Here is a 7857-nt window from a genome sequence, read left to right on the forward strand (position 1 = left end):
TCTCCAGCCTAGGGGTACCCCACACGGGTGGAGGCACAGGCTCAGGCTGGGGGCGGGAGGACTCGCCCCTGTGGTAAGTAGGTCTGGGTGGGGTAGAGGTAGGTGGGACATATGGGACACTGATCCGCGCCGTGAGGCGGGTGGTCCATGTCTGGGAGGGGTAGGGGTGACCTGTGGTGCGGGTGGGGTGGGGATCTGGCAACCCTAGTAGGGGAGGACAGGCTAGCACTCCTACGGCTAGTCTCACTAGGCTCAGTGCTGGATGCTAGGCGTAAGCTCCTGGAGTTCCCGGAACTGACCTCCTCCGGGGTCCTCCTCACTGACAGACTTCGAGACCTCGACATCCTTACCTGTACACAAGTTAGCAAACATATAGTTCCTTCCATAATGTAAATCACAATTAATATACACATACTTATACAAAATTTGTCACATAAAAATATTATCATATACTTACACTTATGTTGCCGGTTTTACCTATTAATGTTCCCCGTGACTTCCCCTGAATTCCCTCGTGCGGACAAGTCTGTTATTATGTTCCGACATAATAACCTCACTTGTCCATCCAAGTTCATCCAGCTCTCGTCACTGTAAATTATTAGTTGATATTCAGATCTATAATACTTGAGCTACTGGTTATATTTTAGGTATCTTTTAAAGACATCCTAATTCTTTATAACCAATGGCTCTGATACCAAGTTCTGTAACAACCCCGTAACCGCAGCGGAAACGTAAACGGGATGCAACAGACACGTCTGATATCAACAGCATTGCTTATAAAGAAAACACCACTACATTAATTTACACCATATTACATTGTTCCGATTTTAGTTATCGTCTAGGCGATAGCACATAAGTTTTACCAACAGTACATTAACATATTTAATACAAAAAGATCATTAAGCTTCCACAAAAAAAACACGCATCGTCAAGCATGAAGCAATTATTCCAGTTTGGAGTACCTAGAAAGCATGTAAAGAAAACGGGTCAACTACGAATAGTTGGTGAGTTTCACTAATTTAAATAAACAGTGACAAATCACTATAATAATCATATATTAGCGATGTAATTATGCTGAGCCCACAAGTGAAACCTCTGACTATCCACACACAACCCCGTGGCATACTCCGCCCACGGACCTGCCCCAAACCGCTATGCCTAACATTACATAGCAAAAATATATATAACAACAAAATAGACATGTGCAACTGGCTGGGAAACATCAGCAAATCCATGCCGCACCAGTTGGGTTTGTCAGACCAATAGTAACTATTCACACTCTACCGGCTTTCAGTTAATCACTCGTGTTGCGGGGCCTTACAATGTTAGCAACTCAGACAATTACCATCTTAGTACATTTCCGTACGATTCCCGTACAAAAATAACATATATAAATCCACGTAAATCCATGCGTTCAGTATGTACTTAAACATTTCAATAGTAACCTTGCTTTCCGCCCCCGGGAAAATATTTAAAAACCATTCAGAAAAAAGGGGCTCGTGAAACTCACCTTATCGTTAACAAGCAGGTAACACAGTACGCAAGCTATCAATCCGGATCTGTAATACGATCCCTAAGTTCGTTACTATACAATCACTATTAATATAACTTTAACCGTGTTAACCGGTACTTCTGGGGACACTGTTAACCCAGTACTGTACCCGTTCCGGGGCAATGTTAACCCAGAAAACACTTCTCCGGACTCAGATTGTGATATCGTTTAGAGTTCAACAGTCAAAAATTACTAATAGTTTGTTTTCCCCGTTTTGCGTGTCTAGCACGGTTATCCGCTTTTACGTTTCAAAAATGAGTTTGGTCACACACGACCCGAAAATAGTTGTTGACTGATAATTTAATTAAAGTTGTGAAATTAGAACTCGGTTTAGACGCCCCGGTTGGCCGCGGGACCCGTTTCCGTCTTTAGTGCACCGGAAACTGTTAAATCGGGTAAAATTATTCAAATCATCCGGATTATTTTCGGAGTATTCATTTTTACTTGTTTAACTCAATTATATGAAAATAGTTCATTTTTAGGGTTTTTTATACACCACTCAGTTCGTTTAGGCGAACTTTACCGGTTTACGCGTTTTAAGCTTTAAAAGTTTGTTTTTATTTTCTTTTTAGCACAAATAATTATCCGTTTAGTGTCGGATCTTGAAATTTTGCAAAAATCACTTTTGACAGTGGGGAATTTTATAAAAATATTTCCAGAATTAATCTTTATATTTAAAATTTATTTATCTATTTTAAACACCATTTAAACACTAAATATGTCGTAAATACCAAACGATCTTAGAAAAATCCCAAATTTTTCCTGGATGACCCCTGCCATCCCCATAGTCCCCTGTATTTTTCCAGAACCAAAATCTCTTTTTACATGCCATTTTCACTAAAACCGAGCTAGAAAACCCTAGAACTCGTTTAAACCGAAAAGCCTACTTAGACTTCTCCAACTGACCTAAAATTTTGTGTGTGACTTTTACATGTTATAAAGAGCTTATCTGGAATTTTCCAGAATTTTCATGATATTTAACTATTTTTCACCATTTTTGGCCAAAACCGAGCATTAAATTCACCAAATATTCATCCTTTGTCGAAAAATTACCAAAATTTCACAAATCTCATATTTTTATGTGTAGATCATCTCTGTGAAATTTCGTAGCCTAACTCTAAACGTATCACAATCTGTCCAAAACACAAACATCATACAAAAACCGAACTACCTTGTGTTTCTAGCTCCAAATCGCAAGGATCTCGCTTTCTAGCCTTTGCTAACAACTAGATACAACACCTACAAGCACAACAACACCACACCAAGCAAGTTACACCAACAATCAAGCCATTTCTTTCATGGTTTCGGTTATGATTTAAAAACAAAGATTTAACCGTAAAAATTCGTTTTTGGTTCGTTTAACTCCTTTCTTGGACCAAGATCCCTTGTATAACCCGTATACATCACTTGATCATGCAAGAATCGGTTTCATCTCGGGTTTTCACCCTTTTTCACTTGAAACCTCATTTTCTTGCAAATAAACTCGAGAAGGGAAGGTGAAAACGTAAATAACTCGATCTTTACCCTCGTTGTTCTTGCTACAATTCTCGGTTTTTAGTTCATGATGTTGAGAGGAAATGAAGATTGTTGAATGTGGTGTAAAAAAATAATAAGGAAAGGGGTTATCCCCTCCCTTATTCCAATCGGACCACAAGGTGAGGTGGGGTGGGACCCACCTCTCCATTCTTAGCCACCCATTTAGATTTCGGCAATCTGGATAATGTTTTGGATAATCTGGTTCATTTCGTTTTTCGGTTAAATGTTTAATTCGGCTTAAAACGAGTCTAAAACGGTCGTTTTCGGCCTAAAAATGAAATTTATATAAAACCGATTTAAAAACTTTAAAAACTTAAACCATGACATTTATTAACTTAAAACATCATATTATTAATAATTGCGCATCTTTTTCGGCTTGATCGATCGTCTCTTGCTCGGTTTGATATTAAAGGTTTCGTTTAACGTACCGACGTACCATTAAATCGAAAATTCTTTTCTGTGCTTTAATTCACTTATCCGAAGCTTAATACTTCGTAAACATCACTAAATATTATATATCTCGTCTATAATGTAATCCTCGATTCGTTCGGGCTTCAATAACCGTTAATCGGTTAATCGTATTTCCAATACGATTAACTGTATAATCGAGTGTAATCCGTAATGTGAATCATACATACTCGTATAAATGCATTATAATTCATATATTCATTATTAAATAACACATAAATAGTATATACCGGCTAGGGTATACCTGAATTTGCCGGAATCGTTACAACGGTTGAGGCACCAATTTCCGAGGCTACTCAACGCAAAAGAAAGGGTAAAGATCCTATGAAAAAACAACCCAAGAAGATGAGAGTTCACAGGGGAAGTGGTGTGGAGATTGGTCCTGTTTAACCAAGGTTATCTACTCCACAACAAGTAGCGGTGGTTTCAACTATTGTTAGAAACCCGGCTATTACATTAATGACGACAACATCATCTAATCCGAGATTCGCTTCGATTCCACAATTGATGCTATCTCCGATGCCAACCTCTCCATTCACTACTGTTGCTACTACTCCCTCACTAGCTATGATTACAATGCAGCTTTCAGCTTTATCTTTTATGAGGTTCAATCGTCTTCAAGGTCCAGTGCCGCCAATGGCTCCTACATTTCATTCTTTGACTGTTTCACAGCAAATGGATATGTTGTTAAGTTTAATACATATCTAGGAAAGTCAAATGGTTGCTGACCGCCAACTGCAAGATCAAATGCGGTTGGATCAACGCCGAATGGTGAGCCACAACTCTTATTGCCATATAGATAATCGTGAGCTTCATGCCATTGTTACTGCTCAGGGGGAGAGGCTGAAAGATCCGGACAACGTTATCCCTCAACTAACATGCAAAAAAGATATGTTGAAGAAGTTGAAGGGTAATGATGACAATAAAGACGCCGATGCTAGCACTAGTGGCGGTGAGCAGAAACAACAGGCAAGTACATCTGCTGGTGGTGTTAAAACTGAGGGTAATGACAAGCAGTTGGTAGTATATCAAGCCACTACTAACGTGCAACCTATTGAGTCGATCAAGGCCAACACTATTTTATTTATGGACAACAATCGTGGTGTTTTCATGAGTAAGACTAATGCAGATGAGATTGATGAAGGAGAGTTTGTTGATTATGCCTTATCTCAAGATCAAATCTCGTTATTGCTTAGTCTGAATGACAAGGAATTAGATTCGTTGGAGAACGAGGAGGATGTGGAAGTCATAGATGATGAATGAGGTCAAGTTTGGCACGAGTATCCCATCTCGGGATACATCGTTTATTTATGAAGACGTTGAGGTAGAATATGTGACAGCTGAGGAGTATCCTAATTTATACACGCGTACCAATGTTGATCAGGGTATTCAATTTTTAACTAAAGAACATGTACAAGCAGCTGAAGAACATCTTGAAAAGAAAAAGAAGAATAAAAAGAAAGTATCGGGTTCGAGTTCGAGTTCGAGTTCGAGTTCGAAAGATCCTGCTTCCGAGTGAATGTTTGAGGTACACAACATAGCTCGAATTTCTAAACTTATTGAGGTTTTGATGTGTTGCAAAACACATAGCGTTTTATCCTGTTTTTGTGTTGTTTTGTGCGTAAATCGTTAACGAATATAACCTGTTCTTGCATGAAATTAAGTGTTTCTGTATATGATAGGACCCATGTTTAAGAGAGCAAAACAACGAGTTTAATGAAGAAAGAATCAGCTCAAACGGGATTCAGATGAAGCTGGTATGCGCGTTTGAAGATAAACGAGTCAGAAAATGAAGAAACGAGCACCCAGGTCCTGGCCGCGCTACACGACCAAGGCAGGCATCCATGCCTGCGCTATGAGACATCCCACATATCCCAAAGGCTGCCAAGAATGTTCAGGAATCAACTACACCATCTATTTTGTCTTCTAATGGGCCTTTTGGGCTTGTTTTAACCTAATTTATATTAGGAAGGAGGTGTTTAAACATATATATATAAAGGGCTAATCAACTATTATAATAAACAAAAATCATTGTTGTGCCACAAGGCACATAATTGTTCCATTTTTTTTGCGAAGTGTCATCATTAATGTTTAATTTCCAAAGTTATAACTATCTTATTATAACAATAAATATTTTGAACAATCCAGATTAATGATTTATCTATATTTTTATAGTAGTAATAAAGTAAAAAAAATAGAAATGAAAGAATGTATGTAGAACTTTTAAAAACTCATTTTAGTGTGTGTAAATTTGTGTTGTAGGTTTTTAGTTTATTAGTGACCGATTCAGAAGTTCCCATGATTCGTCTTTACTGTGAGCAATACGAAAATGATTTATCTCATTTGATTATTTTTTACTATTAATTCTATATAATAAATTTTTATATATGTATTGATAACTTTTGCTAAAGTGACACAATTCACTCAAAGAGAATAGTAGATTGATGATGGTGTATACCAGTACTTTTTCTTTTAGATCTAATAATTGTGTTCATTTTATTTTGTCACATGTTAATTGATAGTGAAATTCATTGTGCTTATTCATTGTCACAAATTTGCATCATTTAGAGTTTCGAGCAAACGATATAGAAAATGAGTTGTTTTGATCCCTAAAATACACTGTTGTCATAGTGAGTTTTGTTTCCTTGATGATATCCATTTATGTTCATGAAGCAAAATTCATATCTTTTTGGAAGAGTATCCTGGTGATAATGACATTGTGTTGTCTGTTATAGGCACAATACTCATTTTTTAATCTTACAACTTAAGGCCATAAAGTATACTTAACTATTATAAATGATAGGAAAATGGTTGTAATTATAGGTGTTACAAAACCGATTTATACAATACCATGAGTAGGGTGTTCAAAATACTAATTTTTTTCTTTTAAGTTAGTTGTTTATTATTATGATTTGTTTGTGTTCTATCTTCTATGAAAGAATCTCAAAATTTTTTGATATATGAGAGGAATGATGGTTTGGTTTTCAGTGAGATACTTATTTGTAATGAATAAAATATTTGCAAACACTTTTTTATTCTGATTTATGTAATGGGTCATAACAAGTTTCACTTGAAACATGCCCACTTTTAGTAATTGGAACATTTAGGGCAAGTTCAACTTGTATTCGACCCTTTAAGTAAATGGGACAAATATGCTACTTGTGTTCTCTTATAGCTGGAAAAAAGGACAAGCCGTGTAAGTCGTGCAACGCATAAGATCTGGTTTGGTCGGTACAAGTTTGGGTCAAAACTAATTATGTTAAGAAAAATATTACTCTCGGTTCCGAACATGTTTTCTTTACACTTTTTTTATTTTTACACACAAATATAAAACTCACTATAACTTTTTAGTTTCTTGTATGTCGTTGGAGTTAAGTATAACGTGTCAAGATCATCTAAATTTAAAAGTTTAAGATGACATGTTTGAAAGTTGAAACCGAAAATAACTATAATAAAACGCCTATAGCTTTATTATTATTACACTTTCTTTTCCAATATTACCAAATATGCATTTGCTCTTGCTTCTATTTTTATAACCTAAGACATGAATTACAAAAAAAGACATGAAGTAAGCCACACATTTTTTTTTGGGTTATGGATGGTTAATAATTTAATATCATTAAATCCGCAATTTGAATCATTTGATAATTTTTTACCGATAGAAACTCTTACAACTGTTAGTTTTAGTAGCAAAATATGTTGAAACTAACATAACAATATACTAAGAAGTAGTTTTTTTTAGCTGTTGAGATTTTTCAAGAGTTTTGATGTATTTTTTGTACATGATTATTGCAACTTGAAGAACCATAATCATATAATTAGATAATGAGTGAGATTTAATTTGTCCAACCCGTGTAATACACGGGTTTATAACCTAGTACCCTATGAACGAATTTCACATAAGTTTTCCAGCCACCACACCTGCTCCAGAGGAGAAATCAAGGAGGACAAGCTTACGGTTCTATCTTTTATCCTTCGTTTTTGGTTTTTAATCATTCAAACCTTTTGTAATCAGATTTATATGAACATGTTATCATTTATATCTATTTTATCTATTGTTCATTGAATATGACTGGCTAAACCTCTTTGTTCTACCTAGGTTAGATGATTATTGTTTGGTTTTGATGAACTAAATGGATTGTTTGACTAATACGACTTGAACTGCTATTGAAAGTTTGGTTTAATGATGATTAGGTTGTGTTTAGTGGCTGTGATATTTTTGATTTTATCTCATAATCTCATACTCTGATTAATTGAATTGGTTTTGATTGATAGTTGTATGTTCAATTCTTTACTTTGTG

Source organism: Bidens hawaiensis, unplaced genomic scaffold (assembly GCF_021521415.1).
Source record: "Bidens hawaiensis isolate Kalapana, Puna unplaced genomic scaffold, B.hawaiensis_p1.1 tig00044742_1, whole genome shotgun sequence".
Taxonomy (NCBI): domain Eukaryota; kingdom Viridiplantae; phylum Streptophyta; class Magnoliopsida; order Asterales; family Asteraceae; genus Bidens; species Bidens hawaiensis.